This window comes from Manacus candei, unplaced genomic scaffold (genome assembly GCF_025592945.1).
Source record: "Manacus candei isolate 608988 ecotype Guabito, Panama unplaced genomic scaffold, ASM2559294v1 h1tg000086l, whole genome shotgun sequence".
NCBI classification, from domain to species: domain Eukaryota; kingdom Metazoa; phylum Chordata; class Aves; order Passeriformes; family Pipridae; genus Manacus; species Manacus candei.
This window is the reverse complement of record NW_026138134.1, coordinates 3,907,094-3,931,606: the sequence shown is the minus strand read 5'-3', so window position 1 is coordinate 3,931,606 and position 24,513 is coordinate 3,907,094. Positions and strand designations below refer to the sequence as shown.

Below are 24,513 nucleotides of genomic sequence, written 5' to 3'. Positions count from 1 at the left end.
ATATTCTTCCTATCTCTGCTCCCCTTGGATTTGCAGGAGTTACAGTTCCTTTCACTTCCTATCTCAGACTGTGTGGCATCATCCTTAAATAGCTGTCACATTCCACCCAAGGTGGAATTTGCTTCGTCTCAGTGGCGGATAAAGTGATTTGAGTTTTTGTACAGGAGAGAGACCACGTGGAGACTGGGCTGGTCTCTGGGCCATTCCCTGGCAATTTCTGCCACCTCTGTGGCACAAAACTGGATTACCCCTTTGCAGACTGGCCCCCAGAAGGACATGGCATGGCTGTGTCTGTCACCCCACCCACAGCCCTGTGGGGGCACGTTCCTGAGATTCCTCCTCAAAGCATTACTGACTCCTGGAGTGCCTCTGGATCGTCCTCCTTCATGCCATGGGCTGGGCCCCAGTGGCACCAGTCACCATGCCAAGGTGGGACTTTCACCTCAGCTGGAATTTTCTCCTGACCCTGCACATTAAATGCACAGGGCTAGTTCTGTCTGGGGTGGGAACTCCTGCCAGACAGGGAAGAAGGAAACAAGCAACCAGTTGATGGGATAGTTCCCACATGCTCTGTGTTTGTCCAGTTCAGTTGTACACGAAATCACTTCCAAAACAGAGTCAGGCAGCACTGACTGCTTGGGAAAATGCCACCTAATTGGCATTTATTATTCCTGCTGTATCTCCAATTACAGTCTTTGGCTCAGGCACCTACAGACAGTGAAGGAGGTTCTCCTCTAGGGCAGGAAATATCTGGCTGGTTCTCTCCTTGAAAGTGAAATAGGGGCCAGTTTTCATCTTTCCATTATGCATTTGTTTAGAGCAATTGCCTTTCTACCAGGTCAGCAGTTTGTCCCCATGTATCTACTTGTCTCTGAAAGGTATGAGCTGCCTTTCCTGCAGTCCAAACCCAGCTGACTGTGACTGATGGCTTTGCTCAGACCTTGGGAACTTCAGGCCAGTGCTGCATCTGCACAGGAGGAAGGATTTAGCCTTTTTAGAAAACAAATTACTTGTCTGGAAGCTCCCTCTGTCTCTGGAGGAAAACAATCAGTGCTCCCACCACAGGCTGGAGAGTTAATGGGAGTTCAGCTGCAAACCCTTTGGACTTGTGTGACTTGGGCTTTTTTGGGCTTGAACTGCCAGAGATGTCAGTGCTCCTGTCACCTGGAGCTCTGGCCTCCTGATGAGCCTATTTTTGCCACTGGCTTGTCCCAAACTGATCTCCTTTAGCTGCTGCTTCCCAAATGCACAGTCTCACACACACTGTGTCACCTGGGCAGGCAGTGACACAGTCCCAAATTCACAGGAGTCACCTCACTCTCTTCCTTGTCCTGTCTCGTTGCACTTACATTAATTTTTATGAATTTACAAACAGAATCGTGTCTGTTAAATGTCCCCAGCACCCAGGCTGTTGTGATCACGTGCTTTGTAGGTGCAAGTTACAAGGAGTAACATTCAAAATGCAAATATTTCTGCTTTCCTTTCTTTCTCGTGCAGGTTTACACACAGTGACAGCACAGAGACAGTCACTTTTATCCACGTGTGCTCCAGATCTCATGTTCCCACAATCAAAGTCTCACAAGCCCTGTCTTGCACCAGCAGACACAATCCCTGGGGATCATTGGGTTTGTGTGAACACCAGAGTGTGACAGGTAAAATCATCCAGGCCACCCTTCTCTGCTTCACACAACCACTGTCGGTGCAGAGATCACATGAAAACACCTTTTTATTTTCACTTTACTTAAAATGTTCGAAATTAAAGAGCTGAACTTCACTCTAAGGATCAGCAAAGCAGCTGGGGGAATGTTTGAAATCATGTTACACTGAAGGTCTGTTATTTTTTAATATCCCCATATCCCCAGGTGTATTTTCAAATCTGATCTGTGGGTGAGCACCGAGCCAGCTGTAACCCTGACAACAGTGACCCAGATGGTAATCAGCAAAATGGACTAATTGAATAATGTTGAGTTAGAACCAGTGCTTTGCAGAACTCTGTTAGACCCTGCAGTAACTCAATATAATTTTAAAATGTTGAGTGAATGTCACACTGTGATCCCACACCTGGAGGTGCTGGAAGGGACTTGTGTATGGACAGCACAGTGTGAGAGAAACAGCCCAGTGTGGCAGTGTTTGCAGGGAGATCTGCCTGGGATTAAAAGAATTGGATTTATTTATCCATATAAAACTCTTTGAGGCCCTTGAATAAGTTAGAGACGTGACTGTTCATTACCAGTCATGGTCAGGGACAGATCTGCTGTATCCCTCAGCAGAGTTAGAACACCAGGGCTGCCTGTTTTTAGGGTTTTCCATTCAGTTATGAGGCTTATCCATGCCTCCATCCTGAAGAGGGAGGGCTGTACAGCAGGTCTGTGCTTTCCTTTTCCCTGCTGGAATATTAACCCAGGTTGTTCATGTGAAAACTCACTCCACATGTGATGTGCCACAGCACTGCCCAGGCTGGGGGTGAGCACAGAATCGTGGAATAGTTTGGGCTGGAAGGGACTTCAAAGATCATCTTGTTTTACCTCCTGCCATGGGCAGGGACACCTTCCACCAGCCCAGGTTGCTCCAAGCCCCGTCCAACCTGGCCTTGGACACTCCCAGGGATGGGGCAGCCACAGCTTCTCTGGGCAACCTGTGCCAGGGCCTCCCCACCCTCCCAGGGAAGGATTCCTTCCCAATATCCCATCTAACCCTGCCCTCTGGCAGTGGGAAGCCATTCCCCCTTGTCCTGGCACTACATGCTCTTGTCAAAAGTCCCTCTCCATTTTCCCTGGGGGCTCCCTTGCAGGGCTGCTCCCAGGGCCAGGGAAGGCTGGCAGGATGGGATCCCCGTGGAGCTGAGCACGTTGGCACCAAGGGCCACCACACCTCTGGCAGGACACAGGCAGGAGGTGTTTTAATGAGTCAGCCCACCCAGAGAAATGTGAGAAGTATCTGGAGGGAGACAGGGGTTGGAGTGACAAAATGGGTGCTAAAAAAGGGACGAGGAGCTGGTCCAGGGCTTCCCACAGTCGAGGCTCTGGTGAAAGCAGAGATCTGTTCCCAGTGCTGGGAGAGCTCTGGGCTACTGGTGATGGTGGGAGGCTGTGATTCAGCCCCCCCAGGGCCTGTGTTTCTGCAGGCTCTGACTCAGCCTGGCAGCAGCAACAGAGGGATGTTGGAAGCAGAAATTAAAGAACCTGTGAATGGGAAGGGCATAGACTTTCTCTTATTAACCTTTGAGCCCCTCTTTGGCAGACCTGGCAAGGAGAAGAATAAAGAGCAATGGCCAGTGCTGTTGCTGGGCAGAGGCCACTCAACCACCTGATTCATGGGGCAGCTCAATAATTCAGCCTGTTCCTGCCAGGCTGGATTAACTCTTGTTCTGTCACCAGGACTGAGGTGTGCCAGGGGCACGTGGCCTTGGGATGGTTGCTTGGAGCTCCTCTTCCTCACTGACCCCAGGACACCAGAGCTGAGCCAAGGCAGAAGGGGACAAGTGGAGTAGCAGCAGAAAGATGCTGCTGGTGGGGAGTGCTGGGAACAGTTCCTGGATGAACTGGGAGCCAAGAGCAATGCAAGGTCATTACCAGGAAAAAGCCTGGAGCATCCATCAATTTAGCCATGGTCATTCCAGTGGGCATCCACAACTTGGTCTCTGCTCTCAACCAGGGACAAAGGGAACCTCTTGGCTGCAGAGGTCTGAAGAGCTTCCTCCTGTATTTTGGTTGTGGGAGGTGTTTGTGTGCTGCTGATTCCACTGAGTGTAACAACTCCAGGAATGCTACAGGTGGAATGACGTGTTTGTTACCCCTCATTATGAGTCCTTTCATGAGCATTGCAGTCCCCAGTGGGAAAAATGGTTTGGAGACCACATTCAAAAGGTCCAGTCGTGGAAAGGGGCTGGAGTGAAAAGTCAGGACAGAGATGAAGATTCCCAGGTCCAGGGGCTGGATGTGGGGGGGAGGTTGATGATGTGATTTTGTCAAGGCAGTCTGGGGGGCATCTGACATTTCAGAGAGCTGTAAAAAGCCAGGAAGTAAACAAGGCTCATTAATTCCCACAAAGGGCAATGTATGGAGCTGCCAGCTTCTGCTCTTTTCTTCTGCTTCCCCCCTTATTGTCTAAGGGCGTCGGTGTCGTAAACAGCTTCACAAATTGCATGACAAATGGAGCTTTAAAATATTTAAGGAATCGTTGAACGGTAGGTAACAAAGTGTGGGAGCAAAGCTCTGTGACACACACAGGCTTTTTGCCCAGGTAAGATTTGGGGTTTGAGTTCATGCTCGGGGTGATCAGAAGAGGAGATGTGAGTCCTACCTGGGGAGAGTAGGTGCAGAAGTCCAGCTAATCTTATTTTAATCTAACTCAGTGCAGATGGGTGAGATGGGAGTGCGTGCACAGAAGTCCTGACGCCTTCCCAGGAGCTGGGAATGCTCTTCCCTGTGTCCTGCTTGCCTGGGCTCTCTGTTTCTGCCTCTGTCATGCCAGCCTGTGACACTGAGCCCAGAGAAACCCCTCCTTTGGTCCAAAGAACAGCCTGAAAACCACCTCCTGTGTCCTATGGCTCCCCTGACACTGCCACAGGAGTTTCCTGGAATTCATTCCCTGCTCCCACAGCCTGTGGTTAATATCTCTGCTGGCTCCAGCCCCTCTGGGACCTCTCCTGTGGCTGGAAAGTCTCCATGGAGATCCCCAACCTGCCTGTGCACCCAGAACACCTCTTGGCCCCGGCATTAATCCTCCTGCAATGTAGCACAAAGTCAGCTGTAGCCTGGAGGAGCGATCAAATAAATATGAAAACTGCTCCCAGAGGAGGTAAATATTCACTAGACAAGCAGAAAGAAAAGCAATAATATACCATGTAAGCTACTGCCTTTTATTAGCTCAGCTCCCTTCTCTCCCCTTGTAAAGTAGTGTTGCCTTGTTATATTAATCTTTACTGTGAAGCAAATTAAAGCAGGGACAGTTGTCAGAGTATTATTAAGAACATCTGTTTAATTAGGGCTGCCTTTGCATCCATTTGAGAGAGAAATGTAACACCCCTGTTCATCCCCTCCTGCCTCACTCCCCCTGCCCACCCTTCCCCAGCTCCCTCCTTTGCCAGAGGAGGAACGTGTGGTGAATGCAGGAGCACCCGGGGCCTTCACTACCTCCCCTTCCCTCTGCTCAGAAGAGGTGTCAGTTCTCCCTATTAATTCTGGGAAAGAAGGTGGAGCAGGCAGGAAGGTATGGCTGTCGTGGGGTTTTTCAGTGATCTCTGCCTTGAGAGCCTCTATCCCTACTTTCTTCCCCCCAGAAAATAATTTGAGACTCCGTAAAGAGACCATGAACAACTATTAATTATCATTAGCAATTTGCCATTCCAGGCCAGGCTTTCATCTGGGAATTTCAGAGCAGTTTTACAAATGCTAATTAATTGAGACTACTTGGTGGAGGAGTCTGTTAAACTCATTTTCCAGGGGTAAATCAAGGCTGAGAGATATGAAGCGACTTGCTGGAGTCCAAGGTGGTGCTGCCAGAGGAACCCAGACCTTTGGGTGCTGCAACCACCTCACAAGGGAGGTTCTGCAGCTCTCCCACCTTCCCTGCAGTGCCCCAGCTGGGTGACACCTGCACAGGGCAGCACCAAAAACAGCTGCCAAAACTTTGGCTTTGCCCATTTCTTCGTCTTCACACGATTGTTCACAAAACACAGGTTCACTGCACAGGTTTAGCTGCACATTGCCAGAGTTTGAAGGGAGGAACAAGACTGCTCTGAGCATATTCTGTCCTTCCTTAAGCATCTGCTGCTGGTCTCTGTCCCATCAAAACAGTCCTGACAACCTCCTGTCTCCCTTTCCCCCTGTATCTCTGGGTTTCTGTGTCTTCCCAGATTGCAGCATCTGATTGTCCAGGCACCATTTCTTCTCTATTTGTGTAGCCATTTACCCAGCAGTGAATTAATTATTCTGCCTCCAGTCTCAGCTGGGAGAGGGATTGACTCAGACACCCAAGTCCAGGAGGCCAAGAGCTTGTCTGTCACCTGCTAAGACTAAACTTCCTTTGGGGCTGCGCAAGGTGTCACTGGTGGTTTAAGGAACTAATTCCATGACTGGTGAAGGTCAGGGCCCAGTTCTGGGGCAGCATGTGGGAAATACAGTTTGTTTGGTGCTGGTCTGAGTGCAGGGGTTCACAGAATCATGGAATGGTTTGGGTTGGAAGGGACCTCAAAGCCCATCTCATTCCACCCCCTGCCATGGGCAGGGACACCTTCCACTAGCCCAGGTTGCTCCAAGCCCTGTCCAATCTGGCCTTGGACACTCCCAGGGATGGGGATTCCACAACCTGGGCTGCAGATCACAGTAAAACAGGGAAGAGCTCACAGCCAGAGCAGTAACAAATTCACAAGGATGGAGAGGAACAGAACTTCTCCCCAGCAGCCCTTTCTTACCTCCACGCCCTGTCCCATCGTGTGCTTTTGAAAATCAGAAATTTCAATCGAGTCAACCCTTTTTCTCCTTTCAGCACAGGCCATTTTCCCCTAAGAGTACATTCCCTGAAAGGTCTGCCTGTTCAATCACATAAATTATCCACAGGCTCAGGCTATCTGGTGAGTTAATCAGGTTTAGAGCTGTGTCAGGTCACTCAGAAGTTCAAAGCTGTCCATGCCAACCTGTGAATCCAAATTCCACTGGGCAGTCTGAGATATTGTAGCAAAAGCTGTTCTACATGCTAGAAATAGTAAAAAAAAAAAAGAACAACACAAAAATCCTCAACTTACAAGTGCTTGGAAATATAAGGAGTTCTGAGATAGTCTAAAAACTCTGGACTCTGAATATTTGAGGCTTTCCCATCATTATGAGTATTAACCATATAATTAGGTATTATCTGAGAATTATCCATAAATACTCATCACAACATGATATTTGCTAAGTAATAATTAGGCTATGAAAGGAACTCAAATAATACCTTTGTCTGGAAAATTAAAGACCCTGCATTACATTTATGCAGCACCATGCTGAGGGGGTAATAGGGTTTAAAATTGCAGTAAATTGCACTTAGACCAAATCTCAGCCCTCTCAAGTATAAAGAAGCCACAGAGTGAAAGAGAACCAGGAGTCTTTTCCTCAAAAAAAGGCAGGACAAGGCTCTGGGTGTATCACAGGAACACCTCCTTCAATGTCTTAATTGTAATTGAAATCTCCATTTTCCAAACTCAGTTTCTTTTCAGAAGTACAGGATTTTTCTTCTCTAACCTGGATTGGGTGAAAGTAGAGCTAACAAGGGTAGAAATGATTTCTAGGGGACAGACTTGCATTTTGCTTTGGTTTGCAACGTTTCAAAACTCCCCTGATGAGCCCAGCAGAATCCTATGTATTAATTTATCATCATTAGAGACTTTGGGTTGAACCCAAAGAAGTCAAATGTGCAAATTGCCCTGAATTTCCCATTGCCATTAGATTCAGTTCAGAATCACAGGGCACAAGCACATTTAGGACAAGCTTTTGCTGCACAGGACTAAGTGCTGAGTGTCTCTGTAGTAGAAAAGCCCATTTCTGGTATCCTGTCTGACACCCAGGATGTACTAAAAGCTCTTTGTGTCCCAGTAGTTGGCAGTTTATGGCTATTTCAAGAATAAAAGCGACATTTGACTTTTGGAAATGGAAAAGAACAAGAGTGTACTGCTGATGTGTGGCTTCTTTATTCCTGGTGCATTCTGAGCAAGAATAACTTGCTGTCTCTTGGGTTTTTTTGCAGTGAGGGATTAAAAGTGAGAAGCAGCAAAAAAAACCAAGGAGCTACAGCCACTGGCACAATCCACCCTGTGCAGCAGCTGACAGGGAACTCCTTTTACCTGGAAAATGTCTTCCTGGATACAGCAGTGCATTCCTGGTCCCTGTGTTTTGAGGAGTGATTTTCTGTGGGTGAGACCCCGCTCTCATCTTGCCTCCTGTTTGTTGGCTCCTTGAGCTGGGAAAGAAAAGACATTTCCCAGCAGAGATGTCCTCCCTAAATGGAAATTTAGTCTCCTGAATAGAGACTGAATAGATCAGAGCTGATGAAAGGTGTGGCAGCTGGAAATCCTCTGCAGGAGGGGAACAAAGTGAGCAAATTCTCACTCCACGCTTGCACCATCAGGATGCCTCAAACCTCCCACTCTGGGCTCTGCAGGCTGAGAAATAACTCCCATTTCCAGCAGAAACCAGTGGAGTGGAGTTAGTGGCACCTAAAGTGTGGATGTCTGGGTACACAGACCTGTCTGCTCACTCTGGGGTTGAGCCTCAGCAAACTCAGTCCGTGCCATCACCCAAACACCACCAGGCAGTGCCAGTCTGGGTTTATGCAGGATTGGGTTGGTTATCTCCAGCTTGGAGCAGGAGACAGTTGGGAGTCTGGCATTTGGGAGGCTGTGAAATTTCCATACCATTAGGAAATGACAGAGCTGAGGGAGGAAGACAATTTTTCTAAAAGGAAAAAGAGTGTTTGAGGGCATCAGTGGCGCAGAAAGTGCAATACAAACACCTCTAACAGATGTAAAAAATGTTTTTATTAAAGTTCCCCTTTCAGCCTTTTTATTGTAGGTTTTAAATGCTAATGTGCAGAAAGGACAAAGCAGGTGACTTAAGCCTGCCACTGCCTGGTGAACTCTTGGCTTTTTATGTAGGGAGTCCTCTGCCCAGAAGGGATTGTAAAGAAAATGTGTTTCTGTGCCCTGATCCGTGAAGGATCTGTGCTGTGTTTGTTCACTTCACAGAGGTAAACACCTACATGCTGAGGACAGGAAATTTAAGGGCAGTGCCACGCTGTTAACATTAAAACTGGGCTAAGAGTCCTGTAAATTTAGCTGAGGATGTTTAGAAAACCCAGTCTGTGTACACAGCCAGACCAGCTTGGGCTGTTCAGGCCTGCATCCTGCCCAGGCTTTGTGCAGAAGGATGAAAGTTAAACCATATGTACTGCAGGACTTGGCAGCTGTGAGCTGTTCCTCAAATATCTGATGCAAAAGCCCCTGCCCTGATGGGGCTGTGGGTGTGTTTGCTCTCAGGGCTCTGCAGGTTTGGGGGCTCCAGCCCTGCCCCAGCCCTTTGGAACCTGCATTTCTGCCTGGGGGAGGAATGTTTCACATGAGTGCTCTGTGAGCTGCTTCCACCACACCCAGCCAGGGATCATTTCTGCCATTTGAGCTCAGCTGGCCCATCAGGAGGGAAGGGGATCAAGGGATGCTCTCCAGGAGCAATCTGGCTGCTGGGCTGCAGAGACACAACACCTTAAGCCCCTCCAGCTGCTCTGTAGGAGGACCATCTCTTGGAAAAGGTGTTCTGGCAGGGATGCCAACCTTCCAGATGCAGGTGGTAGAGGTATAAATCTCACAGCAAGTTTTCTTTTGTGAATTCTGCCACCCGAGCCAGGTGAATTTGAGCAGATGGGTGAGGGTTTTTCACTTGCCCTTGCAGAAATTTCCACATTCCAGCCACCTGGCCTCTAGGGAGGAAATTCCATGGCTTTCCAGTGGCACAGCATCCTCAATCCCCAGCATTCTGTCCTCGTGGCTTCTCACAGTGCCAGTGCTGGGCCACGGGGTGCTGCACTCAGCCTGGAGAGCTCGGGGTCTCAGGCTGTAGGATCAAGCAGCTCTGAACATCTTCATGCAAGACAGAGGTCCCACATGGCAACAGGGAGCAGTTGGCACCATCTGCCACTGTGCCAAGCCTTGTAGGCTGCTCTGGAGCTGGAGGTTTCCCTCCACTGCCACCTGTGTGCCATTGAAATGATGTGTGTGATGCGTGTCCCCTCCCTGACATCTTTGTTTCCAAGTGAAAGGCAGAGCTGAAACAGGAAGATATTGCTGGTGTGCCTGCCTTCCAAGCACTCTAAATCTGCCATGTGACATTTGGGGTGGTTTGACTTTGGTTCTTGGTTTCCACTGGGACACAAAAGCAGAATTATCCCCCCCACGAGGTCCCACTGCCATGTAACCATGTAGGTCATTAAATAAAGAATGACCTTCACTCAGCCTGGTTCGAGTCCCATCATCATTTTCCATTCCTTGAAATCTTCATCCCCACCTTATCTCTGTTTTCCTTTTTTAAACTCAAAAAAAACCAGGGCATGGTGCTGAGCTTTGGAGTCAGAGTCCCCAGTGGGTTATTAACACCAATAATGAAGAGCACAACTTTACGAGGACGGGGAGATTGTTAAACTCATTAATTTTATTCATAATAGGAAATTAATGTGCAGAAAGGCAATGCCAGCCTGGCAGTAATTGCTTTTTGGTTTTAAAACACTAAGTGGAAAAGTTAAAAGTCATTTCCAGCTGCTGCTTCCTTTCCCCTCTCCTTCACTCCCCCCTTCCTTCTCATGCTCTTCCTGTCTCTTATTTTTGTTTCACAAGAATTGAGGTGGTTTTTTTTTTTTTCCTCCTGCCTCTGCTTCATTATGAGTCATTATATTTCATCATTACAAGGCTTTGGTCATATTTCATTGCTTTCCCATTATGTTTTCATAATTCTTTCTCCCAATATTACCTTGCAGAGCAGAGTCAGGCAGAGAATTCGAGCAGCTCAGCTCTGTTTGGATGCTTTAGCTCCTGCTGGAGCAACGAGTAGCCACATCTCTGGCCACTTTTGGCCTTGGAGCAAACAGCTGCAATCTGTTTTCCCTCTTCCCACCTCCTTCAGACAACGGGATGTCCCGTGATTCCAGCTTGGGAACAGGAATGGTGTGAACAGCTCAGAGACAGGAGTCAGAGGAAGGAAGGAGTAAAAAACTCAGTCCTTTTAATTCAGTTTTTATTGTTGCAATAAATTTTATCAATGGCCTCAGTGCAAGGTTCTGAAAACCTGTGTGTGATGTTCCCCAAGCCCTACAGGTCTGGGAGCTGGAGAGGCAAGTTTGTCATGCCTTTCTTCCAGCAGCCTCTAAGGAGTCTCAGTTTGGGCTATTTTTTAATTGTCTAGACCAGAACATTAAGCCTGAAAAAGTCCTGTGACCCAGTTCCACATGCAGACCTCGTGACTCATCTCAACTGCACCAAAATATACAAAAAATCCATTATCATCCTTTTCTTTGCTCTTTCCCTCTCCCCTTTTGCTATATCTGCGATGTGTGTATAGCTTAATTTTAGTTCTGATAAAAGCAAATGACATTTTGATTTTTATAGCATGATTCATTGTCACTTGGCTTTTAATTTATGAAAAAATAATTGAAAAGAAAGGGAGATTTAACCCTGACTAGCATTCTTGATATCTGTGAGACTGCAGCTATTTCAGGACATATTTTACTCACCCAAGCAGGGCAGTAATATATCATTTTCTGATACTAGATCTGTGCAAAGGCCTAATTGTTTGCTTGCTGGCTGAAAGAAGATTCGAAAAGAAAAATAATCTTATTATCAAAGTGCACATTTTTTCCTACTGGTTTCCTGCAATCCAGATGAAATATCAAGGAAATATAGCTGTTGTTTATTCTGCTCCTCTGCTCCACCACAGACCTTCTCTGTTGCTTTGTGCCACCCCATTCTGTCTGATAATCACTGCATTTGATAGCCAGGGGTGAGGGAGGAGCTGTGTTTCCACCCAGAGAGGTCTGCTGGTCTTGGCACACACAGAATTATCCTTCTGTTCCTCTTGAAGGCTGCATTTCTCCTTTTCCACTCCCTGGCACATCCCCATGGTTTGCAGAGTGCCAGGGCAGAGAAGAAGGGTATTATCAGCACTAATTCAGGAAGGTTGGGACCTCCTTTTCTCCCTTTGGAAACGACAAATCCTGTTCCATATCACCAAAGGTTTGTGTCTGCTGCAAATTTATAGCTGATTCAGAGAAAACTCTCATCTTCTGTCCCTCCTCCTTTCATGCCAGCACACACCAGGGAGACTTTCATCTCTGCCTGGCTGCAGGGAGGGCAGCTCTGCCCAGGTCCTGAGCACACAGTGGCCACCTCATCGTCAGGAGACATGGGTGCCTCTGCCACAGGCAGCCTGGCAGGGCAGAAAATACCATGCCAGGCTGCCTTTCCCCCTCCTGCCCTGGGAACTGCCAAGGGATTTGATCTTCCTGCAGGGCTCTGCCCCTCGGCATCACCCAGCAGTGCCCCGGGAGCCACCGAGCAGCACAGACCCATCACCCAGCACCTCTTTGGCTCTGGGAAGATGCTCATGGTCAAACACCTTGCCAGGGATCCAGCCCAGAGAAAACAGAGAAGCCCAGAGAACACGTGGAATCCCAGAGAACACAGGGAAGCTGTGTCCCAGCCCTCCTGCCCCAGCTGCTGCCCTGCCTGGGGAGCACGTCCCTGCTGCCCCGGGGTGGGAGGTGACACGGTGGCCGTGCTCCACAGCAGGACCAGCAGGCACTTGGCAGCCAGGGAAGCAGCACTTGGGCTCAGCCCTGGTGTGTGCCAGGGCCTAATTGGCACAACTGGTCCTTGGATGCTAATTGGGTTCCTTGTTAGCATCACCGCTGGGGAAGGAGTGGGCACAGGAGCAGTAGAAGCATAAGGAGTGGTATCCAAATCCATTGGAAGGGCCCAGCTAACCCTCTATCCCATCTAAATGTCTGGAAAGAGGGATCTTTCCTCTAATTCTTTTATCTTTTACAGTAGCTGAGGCCAAGCTCAGTATTTATATTCTTATTAATTCCTTTTAAAATCTCCTTGGTCGCTGTTTTATCTAGTAGAGAATTCCACAGTTAAATATGCATTTTAAAAAAGTAATAATTTGCCTGTATTCATCATGAAAGAGATGCCTTTTCCTCACTCCCTTCACTCACTACTTTATTTATTGTATTCACAAGTTCTCAAATCTTCTTAGTGAGGTGCTGGTGCAAGGTGGTGGTGTCAGGAGGGATCTCTTTGGAGCCTGCTGGAGCACATGCCACGGTGAAAAAAGAGCATGCACAGGGCTCCAGCTGCCTTTTTTTCCTCCTAGTAAAGGTGTCTCTGTGCACTTGGTCACTGGGGATTCATATATTTCTATAAATATTTCCCTATATGAAAAATGTGATGCAAAATGAGCCTGGCTCCTCTTTCATCTGCAGAGGGAGCTCTGAGGGCCAGGGAGATGCTGGCTCTGCCTTTTCTCTCTTCATCACGTCTCAAACCCTGGGCTGTGAGTCAGAGACCTTTGCACAGGACTAAAAAAAAAAAAAAAATAAAGATCCCAGTCCATTAATTCCCAAGCGAGTTTTAAACATCCCAGAGGAAGTGCTGCCAACAGCATCCTCTCCTTCCCTGGCTCCATGGGGCCTGTCCTGTGAGCACAGGAGGAACAGCCAGCAGATGTTTGGAGTTCTCACTGCACCTCTCTGCCTCCCCATCTGCCAGCCCTGGAAGAAGATTTTTCACGGGTAAGTGCAATGGGGATTCCTAATGAGCAGCCAGGAAAAATGTCCTGTGAACGCCCGGGGCAGCTGATGGATGTGGGGGCACTGAGGGCAGGATGCTGGGGAGCTGCTGGGATTTCTTGCTCGGGCAAGACAATTCTGAGCTGCTCTCCAGCCTTGTGTTTAGCAGAGGGAGGAATTCAAGGATCACTGAGCTGAGCTTTGCCAGTTCTGCAGCCTCCAGTGTTGAAGGACTGTTGAAGACTGTGGTCTTCTTGTGTCTTGGAGGCCAAGAGGAAGAAGCTTTTGGCTTCCCTTCTGAAATGCCCATGCCTCCATGTGTCAGGAATGAAAATCCCAGTCCTGGTGTCCTGGCATTACACCTGCTACATTTAAATGCTGACATTTATTTGTGCAGGGAAGGAAGGAAGGAAGTGAAATCCTACCCTGCAGAAGCAGTCTGCTAAAGAGCAATTCCAGCAAGACAATGCAACATTCTAGCAATAGATAAGATCACTCTACTCTGCATATATTGGAGATGTGGGGATAAAGCAGGCATTTAGATAGCCTGGAATTCTCAGTGGGTTACACTGGGAAATGCAGCTGCTAAAATGGGATCTGAGAATGGACTGCACGTTTCCAGCCAGCACACAGCACAGTCCTGGGATGATGCAAAGCCATGGGCATGATTTCTTGTCAGTCTGGGCATGTGTTTCCTGCAGGAAGATTCTCCCCCTCTGGAAGTGTTTTCTCTGATTGTGATTTCTCTCAGCAGCTTCTCTCTGACCTTTGAGTTTAGAAAGCCCTTAAGTACCACAAAGAAGGAAAGCAAAATATTTGCAGTGATACATTTTCACCCTTGCTGGCAACTCAGCGCTATTTTTGTGGCATTGTCAGGCTCTAATGGATTAAAAATGGCCCTTGTTTCCCATAGCTTTGGCTCCCCTGTGCCTTGCTGCAGGTTTAGCTCGAGTGGCTGATGGAGTAGAGGTACAGATTGCCTCAACAGCTCCCAGTTATGCAGCTGTCCAAAGGGGCAGCTGGGACAGGGCACGTGGAGTCAGAACACCCAGGGGCTCAGCAGGCAAGTCCTGTGTGGAAGAACACCCTAATTAGCACCACGAGCAGGTGCTGGAAGCATCTCCCTGCGTGGGAGTTAAAGAACCAGCTTGGCTGCAGCCAGCAAAGGTGCCAGTGGACTCTCTGCTGAGCCAAGGCTCACCCAGTGTGTTTGCTGGGCTCTGCCTGGAGTCCTCCCACCCGTTTTACACCAGACAGATGTGGTGCATTTTCCAGCCTCTGCCTGGCTGGCTGGCAGTGTGCTGCTCCAAGGTCTGCTGCCTGCCATGGCAGGGCTGGCTGTATTTCAGTGACAGATGACATTTTCCTGGGGTATGCAGAGTTTATAACCAGTTTTATTAAAGCTTTCTCCTTGAGCAAAAGGACATCCATTAAGAGGAGACCGGCAATGGAATTGGGAGGCTGTTGGCTGAGGAAGGATGTACCATGTCCTGCTCCGTGGAGCACAGCAGGAGTCAAACAACAGGAAACATCTCCTTTCCTTGCATCTTCAGGTCTGTCTCAGCCAGCACTTGGCCCAAACATTCTCCCTTCACTGTGGTTCAGAGCTGTGCTACTGTAACTCTTCTGTTCAGCTTCTCTCTCCTTGCTCCTATTTCACAAACATATAAACCATCACAAAAATAGCCAACTACGTCTTCTCCAGGGAGTACCTTGCATGGGCATTAATTTCTGGCAGTAATTTTTCTGTTTTATTGATGAAACACTCATGTTTCAATTACCTGATTCCATACACCTCTGCATGGTGGGTAGGAAAGGAGGTGTGGCACAGACAGCAGCACAGGGATTTTGAAGGACTGTGCATGTGATTATACATTATTTTTGTATGCATGTGTGCACATATCTTTAGATGCCTCTCTCTCTGGCACAGTATATGACAATACCACGATTTTATACATATTTATGCTTTCCTGTGCAACGTCAATGTGGTTTATCCTTCAGGTGAATCCCTGTTTCAAACAACCTCCCTCTCCTCCAGCCAGCTGATTGTTTCAAGCCCTGCCTCTCTGTGTACAGTGAAGGATGGGTAAATAGGGAGCCAGAGAATAGAGTGAGGCAGCTGGGAGATTATTAATGTTGAAAATATCAGCAAGCATCAGCCCTTTGATCAGAAGGCATGTTTACAAAAGGACCTTTCCTCTGCGTGAGGCCGCTCGCACACCCCACCAGGCTCGTTGGCATTCAGTGCATGCCACAGCATCTGGTTCTGTCTCCTGCTCCGTGGCTGTCCAGAGAGAGATTGTAAAATGAGTAGACAGGTAGATAAATAAAGAGAGAAAACTGGGCTACGGCCACAGACAAATGCAGGTTTATGTAGATGCAGCCTGACAGGAGGCGGGGAGGGCTAAGGCCCGTGGGCACACCGTGTGTGCAGGCTTTGGGGTTGCAGTGGGGTCCAGAGGGGCTGGGGAGGTGGCTGGGAAGGCTGGGAAAGGAGAGGGGAGAGGTGGGATAAGCACTGTCAGTGACCTGGACCTGGGGGCCCCTTTCAGCCCTTGTTCACCTCCCACGTTCCCCCCACCTGGTGCCAGCCGTGCCCGTCACTGCTGCAAAGCATTTGTGCTCCCCGGGCCAGGATCTGATTGTGTTGATGCTGATTAAAGCCTCTGGGCTCTTCCAAAATAGAACTAATAAATAGCACCAGTCTGCTCTGGGCTGCATCTTCATCTGGGTCCTGATCTGAACCTTCTTCCAAACCATCCTTCTCAGGAGAGGGTTTAAACCACTGTAAAACCAAGATCAGAAAAAGAACCATCCCACTGCCATCAGCCTGGGCCCCACATATTGGTACAATTTCTGGGTGGTTTGGTTTTCTTCTTCTTTTCTTTTCCCCATGGGAAACCACTCTATGACTCTGATGGCTTTCCTATATGCATCTGTCTGTATCTATATCTTTTTAAACCAGGAATCAACCACATCCAGCAAGACAGTGGATCCACTTTTGCATCTCAGAGCTGAAAACCAAGATCAGAAAAACAACTGTCCCAGTCCCATCATCCCCAGTCTGGTCTGCAGATATTAATATAATTTCTGGGTGGTTGTTTGATTTTGGTTTCCTTTTCTTTTTTTCCCCATTGGGGAAAAGTCATCTACGATAAGATTACAAGCAATAATAGTGAGCTACTTAAAAAAAAAAAAAAAGATTAGGAGAAGTGAGCATTGCTCCCTTGCATTTATATTTTAAATGAAGTGCTTTTTGGCTCCCTGAAGTTTCCCACCTCTCTGTATGATTCTGGTGGCTTTTTTATGTATATCTATACCTGTATATATATATATATCTAGATATAGATATCTTTTTAAACCAGGAATCAACCACATCCAGCAAGACAATGGATCCACTTTTGCATCTCAGAGCTGAAAACCAAGATCAGAAAAACAACTGCCCCAATCCCATCACCTCCAGTCTAGTCTGCAGATATTAATACAATTTCTGGGTGGTTGTTTGATTTTGGTTTTCTTTTTTTCCCCATTGGGAAACTGCTGTATGACTCTGATGGCTTTTATATGTATATCTATACCTATCTATCTATATATGTATAGATATAGATACAGATATCTTTTTAAACCAGGAATCAACCACATCCAGCAAGACAATGGATCCACTTCAGCATCTCAGAGCTGAAAACCAAGATCAGAAAAAGAACTGCCCAGTCCCATCACCCCCAGTCTGGTCTGCAGACATTAATACAATTTCTGGGTGGCTGTTCAATTTTGGTTTTCTTTTTTTCCCCATTGGGAAACTGCTGTATGACTCTGATGGCTTTTATATGTGTATCTATACCTATCTATATATATATATCTAGATATAGATATCTTTTTAAACCAGGAATCAACCACATCCAGCAAGACAGTGGATCCACTTTAGCATCTCAGAGCCTTCCCCCAGGCTTGCTGTGCCTGGTCTAACAGACCTGGAGCAGGAGATGGCACAGTGGAATCTGTTCCCTGGCTGAGGCTGCCGGATGCTAATCACAGTGTAAATACTAATAATTAATAATAATGTCTGAGTAGCTGTCTGCAGCTCTGCCTTGCTCCTGCCATCCCTGTTGGCAGCAGTGGCAGGAGATGGCTCAGGATTTCCTAAACAGCCTTTGAAGGCTTTTGTTCTGCCTCGGTACAGATGTTCAGTTCAGCCTTGTTTGTGCCCCTTTTGATTCACTGCTGGCTGATACCCGGGGACAGGCTGGGGAAGGGAGGGCCTTGTTCCTGTTCAGAGCACATCTAGAAGGACAGATGAGCCACAGAGCAAAAATGATGGGAGCAGAAAGCAAGGAGGAGGGACAATTCCCCTGCCCCAGAGCCTGCTAATCCCCAGCTCCCTCCTATGACACGCAGGAGAAAGGGGCTGTGTTTGTACCTCTGAGTCTCTCTGTCCCTCTCTTACCCTCAAGGTATTTTTTTTTATATTTTTATATTTTTAATCCTCAAGGTATTTATTTACATTTTTATATTTTTAATCCTTAAGGTATTTTTTTATATTTTTATATTTTTAATCCTCAAGGCATTTTTTTATATTTTTATATTTTTAATCCTCAAGGTATTTATTTACATTTTTATATTTTTAATCCTCAAGGTATTTTTTATTTTTTATATTTTTAATATTTTCGTATTTTTAATATTTTCATATTTTTAATTTTCCCGTGTTTTTAATATTTTCATATTTTTAATTTTCCCGTATTTTTAATATTTTCATATTTTTAATTTTTTCCTTTTTCTTTGCCTCACACACAGAGGCAGTTTTATAGGCTTAAGTTCTGTATCTCATTCATGCCAATACATGAGAATACATGCATATATATACCTGTGTATATATACAAGTACAGAAATGCAACACCAGGTGTTTTTATAGATTTAAATTTTGGGTAATCTGCCTTATAATTGAGAAGGTTCCTATAGCCTTAGCTATATATATTATTATATTGCACATATATAAATAGTATCTCACATATTCCTGCTCCTAAAGCTTTAATTCTGTCACTCAGAAGCAGGTTTGGCTCCTTTTGGAAGGTAAGAATGGGAGGGGATTGCCTAACTTTACATTACTAAAGTCAAATTAAAGGACTTCTTGTGGCAACCCACAGTTTAGCCCTAGGGGATGGAAATGCTTTAATTTAGATTAAATTACTGGGCTGAGCAGAGATAAATGCCATGTATATCATGGTAAATGTAATATTTGTGATATACAAGAGATTACCTCGATAATCACCTGGATCCCTCTTACCTTCACAGAAAGGTTCTGTTCCTTTTGCAGGAAGAAAGAAAATGCCAGAGCAATAAAACAGTCTGTGGTTATAGTATTTGTTTCTCTGCTTTCCAAAATCGCACTGGAAGCCAAAAATATTGGCAAAAACCAGAGAAAAGCTCTTTTTTGAAGAGCTGATAACATTTTGCTTCGCAGTAACTTTGTTCTCTTCGGGTTTTTCAATTTTAATTAGACCAAAATAATCAAAGCAGTACGAAAACAAATGAAAAATGTATTTAAAGGAAATGGGGGGTGATGCCTGGGGAGAGGGGGGGAGTATCTTCCCCTCAATTTTTTCTGCCAAAAAACAAAAAAAAACATATATTTTTTTAACCACTTTGTCCATAGACTCTTCATTTTGCCTTACATATTTTTACCTGGTGTAGAACGAATCAAAAGGTTTTTCATGTTATACCTCACAAATAATTTTAGGGCATTCTCCATATACCATTGCCCCTCATGCCAGGGATGGCCTTACCCACAAGAAAAGGAGCTTTTAGTGGGAGCTGCTTCCATAGGGAGGGAAGAAAACTGCTGTGGAGTGGATGGGCAGGAATTAGCCATGAATTTCCTCAAGGGTGAATGTTACTCCAGCAGCATTTTTAGCATCTTTGCCTGATGGGAGAGAAGAGGGAGCTGAATAAGTGGTAATATCCTGACGTCATTTTAAATGTTCTTAGGGCTATCTGCAGTCACACTGTTTATACAGTTTAAGGTTTGAAATGTAACAGTTACTGTTATCCCAAGATAAGACACAATGAAATGGTGTCTGTAGCTGGTGAGGGTTATTTCTGTATATCAAATTATTTCATGCTACTAGGTTTTCAAATGGACTCTAATTAAATTAAACAGCTTTTTCTTTTTTTTTTTCTTTTTTCCCCCCCCCCTTTATCACCACAGGCAGATTGAGATTGTGTTGCAATTATGGGGGAAGATCTATATTTATAGCGTGGAAAGAATTTGTGCAGCAGCCACAGTTGTCTCTCTGCCTGGCCTGACATTTCCATTCTGCACTAATGTTGTGTAACCTTCTGGTAAGTAAAACAGGCACAAAGTATTTACCAGCATTGTCAAGACAAAGCTGCAGGTCTTTCTTCTTTGATGCTTAAAAAAAAAATCAGAGCAGATGCTAAAGCTAAACCCTTTCCTTGCTAATATGTTGGTGGTTAGGAGCTGAATTCACATTTGCTGACATGAAGGCAAGAGCTGGGGCTTCCAGAGAAATATCCTTGGCTGCAGGAGAAGAATACACAAGGAATACAATACTGGGAATATGTGCTGTGGAATTCCAGTTGTGCTCTGGCTTTCATTTGCTGTCTTATAAGGTTGTACCTGAGCATCTGATAATCCTTCATGTCTCTGTCCTCGGAACATGCCCACGAAAAATTGCTGGCTTGTTTTCCCAGGAGTCTCAATAGAGATTGGCAAAAGGAGTTCATATCTTTTCCAATATCAGCCCTTCATCCATCCACTGCTGACAAAGGTTACACTGGAAAATTGGTTCCCCCCAGCACAAAAACAACATTCGTGCTCCAGATGTACTGGGATACTCAGGGCTGGAAAATAACAGCAGTTCAGGAGGGTGTGAATTCCAGCAGTGCTTTGCAAATGCCACTCAGACCCACACATGCCTGGGAAGCCTGTCACTGGGCTTGTCACTTGTCCCTGAGCTTTCTCATTACCATAATCAATACAATTTATGCCCAAAATAATCAATGGATAACCATCAGGAGCACTGGGAGCTGTGGATTTATTCTTCTGCTCCAATTCTGCTCACTTTTTTTCCTTGACCACTTGCACTACAGCTTGCATTGCTATAAAAATGTCTAGAAGTTGAACATAATAAGATGAGGGGGGAAAAAAAATCTGATTCAAAGTTCAAGGTGTAGCCTCATTTAAGGTTACCAGAAGAGCTCAGTTCATGCAGACACTTGGTGCCAGCTTCTGAGGCACCCATGTTGTTATTACAAAAGGATTTTGTAATACATTTTTAACACATGAAAAAATAGGATCTGTATTAAAGCAGAACCAGCTTCTTTGTGACTTCCAGGTGATAACAATTCAGATTAAGCAGACATGGAAATTAGGCAGCGAATCTGTTGCAGCAAACAAATTATAATATTAAAATGGGCCTTTCCGGGCTTTGTTGGTTTTCCTTTAACAAGCTGTGGGGTGTTTTTTTTGCCCTCTGCCAATGCTCTACAGCCTCTCAGTGAATTGCTCAGTGGGGTCTGGCTGGCCAGCTCTCGGATCACCTTTTAGCAGCAGGAGAGGAATGTCCACCAAAGCTCTCCAGAGCTGCAGGAGCAGTGCACATGATCCGTGCACACAGAGCAGGTCTGATGTATCCCAGCAGTTCCAGGCTCCCTCTGTGTGCCCAGATCAGCTAAACTATCCCTGTGCAGAGGGAAAAGCCTTCCTCCTGCTCCCTCTTTGGATTCAAGGAGCACTTTGCAGCAAGAGGCTGCTGGGGGTGGCTGCTGCTATTTGCTCTTCTAAACAAACAGGCTCGTTATGCAGCAGGAGGGAGGATTGTGGTTCACCATGACAGTTCATTTACTCTGACACCTGAGGGACCATTTAGAAAGAGGGACATCAGAAGCAGGCTTTTTGCCCAGAAAATTGTCTCCCTGTGATGTATGGGCTGCATTCACAGGTGGAGCGTGGCTGCCTCGGGGAACGGAGAGCTTTGAAGGAGAAAACCACCGTAGTTTAAAATCATGTTGGGCTTGGCCCACGGACAGGCAGGGGGATTGCTCATCTCATCTTCACACAGCTGATCTTGGAGAGCCCTGCTCCTCCGGAGTGGCCTGCCCAGGGTCTCACAACGAGACCCGGGTGTCCCCCAGGGATCAGTGTTGGGCTCAGTTCTGTTTAATATCCTTATTGATGATTTAGATGAGGGGATTGAGTCCACCATCAGCAAATTTGCAGATGACACTGAGCTGGGGGGGAGTGTCAATCAGCTGGAAGGCAGGAGGGCTCTGCAGAGGGACCTGGATAGGTTGTAGAGTTGGGCTGATTCCAAGGGGATGAGGTTCAACCAGGCCAAGTGCCGGGTCCTACATTTTGGCCACAACAACCCCCGGCAGCTCCAGGCTGGGACAGAGGGGCTGGAGAGCAGCCAGGCAGGAAGAGAGCTGGGATTTGGGATGGACAGGAAGCTGAACAGGAGCCAGAGTGTGCCCAGGTGGCCAAGAAGGCCAATGGATCCTGGCCTGGCTCAGGAACAGTGTGGCCAACAGGTCCAGGGAAGTGATTCTTGCCCTGGACTCAGCACTGGTGAGGCCACCCCTGGAGTGCTGTGTCCAGTTCTGGGCCCTCAGCTCAGGAAGGACATGGAGGGGCTGGAGCAGGTCCAGAGGAGAGCAACAAGGCTGGGGAAGGGACTGGAGCACAAGTGCTGTGAGGAGAGGCTGAGGGAGCTGGGGGGGCTCAGCCTGGAGAAGAGGAGGCTCAGGGGAGACCTCCTCACTCTCTGCAACTCCCTGACAGGAGGGGGGGGCCCGGGGGGGGGTTGGTCTCTTCTCCCAGGCAACGATGAGCAAGACAAGAGGGCTGGGTCTTCAGCTGTGCCAGGGGAGGTTTAGGTTGGATATTAGAAAGAATTTCTTTCCAGAGAGGATAATCAGCCATTGGAATGGGCTGCCCAGGGAAGGGGTGGATTCTCCATCCCTGGAGGTTTTTAAGATGAGACTGGATGTGGCATCAGTGCCATGGGCTGGGAACCACAGCGGGGTTGGATCAAGGATTGGACTTGATGATCTCAGAGATCCTTTCCAACCCAGCTGATTCTGTGATTCTATGATTCTATGATTCTATGATTCTATGATTCTATGATTCTATGATCCCGTTCAGCCCTGGCAGCAGGAGCTGTGTCCTTGGCAGAGCCACCCCTGTGGCTGGGTGCCAGCCAGGCTGCCCAGCCCTGTCCCTGTCCCTGCACCCCCGGGGCAGCTCCCTCACTCCCGTTTGCAGTTCAGCACCCGGGCAGGGACAGGCTGGGTGAGAAGGTGAAGGCACTGGCTCCCCTTCTCACATCTGAAGATGAGGATGCTTCCAGCTGGCTGTAGGAGCCTTCCAAACAGAATATTTGCATCCAGAGAGAGGTCTGGGACATCTTTCAAATGCAGCCCAGATAAGCAGTAAATTAAAAACCAATTAAGAACGGGAAGACAGAGGGAAATGATGCCAGCTGTGGAAAGCAGTGGTCTAGGTCTGTCTAAATGTGCTGCTGTCCCTGTCACACTCGGTGTCACTGCCAGCTATGCTTGTGCTCAGGGTCTCAAGGTAGCAGCACTGTTGCATGTCTGAAGCAAGTGGACACCTGAGCACTTGCAGGCAAATACTTCTGGAAGAACATCTCTCCTGCCTCAGGCCATCCATCACACAGCCAGTTCTGTCCTCCTCTTTGACATTACTTCCCTTGCTGAGCTCTCCTGGCTTAGTCAAGTCTAGCCAAGCCACTAATATTATCACTGATAATTATATCACTGATATTATGAATATCATTAACATTAGGAATTCAATCTCAATATTATCAGTGTTACTCAACGGGATCATTTTTTGTCACAGCTGTGCTTGGAAGCCACTCCCAAATTCCTGGTTTTGTTCTGCATACCCAGTAAATAACAGCACCTTTCCAAAACACAAACCTGCCAGGTAATCCAGATAAAGCAGGTCATTATTGCAGCATTTTCCATCCTGTGGTATGTGTAAATGATTTCTCACATCAAGTCCAACCCCACTGAAATCAGCAGGGACTTTGCCACAGGCCTCACCTGGACAAGGATTTTACCTCTCACATCCCAGGGTAGGCACTGACACTTGGGGTTCATCTTTTGTGCAGAAGGGCTGAATTTATTTATGTATTTATTTATTTATCTGGGGCTTTGCTGATGAACAGGTGGCCTTGGATTCCTGGCTCCTCTTTGTAATGAAGCCATTGGCAAACATGCTGCAGAATTTACTGAGCACAGTTTACCAAGCCTTTTGGAATAAAAACTGCTTAAGATGTCCAAGGGCTTGGGCTGCTGATGTGCCTCCTATGATGTGTTTTTCAGTAAGGGATTATAATTCCAAACACGACACTACTTATTCCACTCTGTGGAGTCTAATTAACTGTCAGAAATGCATTGTTGAAGGGATGATGGATTATACCAAGGAAAACATTAATGAAGCTTCATTCCAGGCAGCCCTTGTGAAGACCACTGATGTCACTGGCTGCATGGGAAGTCCGTTCCTTGTGGTTTCCAAAGCCTGGAGCAGGGAGAACCTCAACTGCCTGTCAATCCCACCCAATTAAGAGCCCATTAGCTGCACCCTTTTCTTCCACTGTCATGATCAAGGTGATTTTTGTCTTTGCAAGTAGCTTTATCTCAGAAGCAACGACTGTGGGAAGTGAGCAATGACTACCTGGTAGTCACAGGATGACTTTCTCACTCCAGAGTGGGAGAACAACCTCTGCATGGCCCTACACACCTCCTAGAAGGTCAGGATCTGCCTTCTGTTGTGGAGTTGGGAGCAGCTAAAAACTCTGAGCTCTGAAGAACAAACAGAGCATTTGTCTTCTCACGTGTCTCCCCCCAGCTCAGGTGAATGCTGTGCCACAGGGACATCCAGCTCTGAAATCATCATTCTCACCTGAGCAACGTGTCTCCTCCTCCTGACTCTGTCCTGCAGCCACCTCCAGTTTGGGAGCAGAAAGCTGACACTGGTGTCTCCTTGTCTGTGCAAAAACCTTACAGGATCAGCTTTTCTCTGCCTCTTTTCCTGCTGCACCATCCCCGGCAGAAGCAGCACCTGCTGTGCTTCCTCACACAGCTTGGGAAGCTGTTTTGTTGTGAGGTTGTACCGTGGAACAGCCTTCCCAGTGGTGAGAGCTCCGGTGTCCCTGACAGCCTGCA

The 24,513-nt window shown here is 47.0% G+C and overlaps 1 protein-coding gene across 1 annotated transcript in view; it reads left to right on the top strand.

Annotated features, from left to right (window-relative positions):
- The window catches only part of B3GAT1 (beta-1,3-glucuronyltransferase 1), a 112,992-nt gene that overhangs the window by 24,341 nt on the left and 64,138 nt on the right, over window positions 1-24,513 (top strand). Inside the window, exon 2 of the mRNA XM_051812271.1 lies at window positions 19,508-19,641. The gene's annotated coding sequence lies outside the window, so the exon portion shown is untranslated. The remainder of the gene's footprint in view (window positions 1-19,507; window positions 19,642-24,513) is intronic.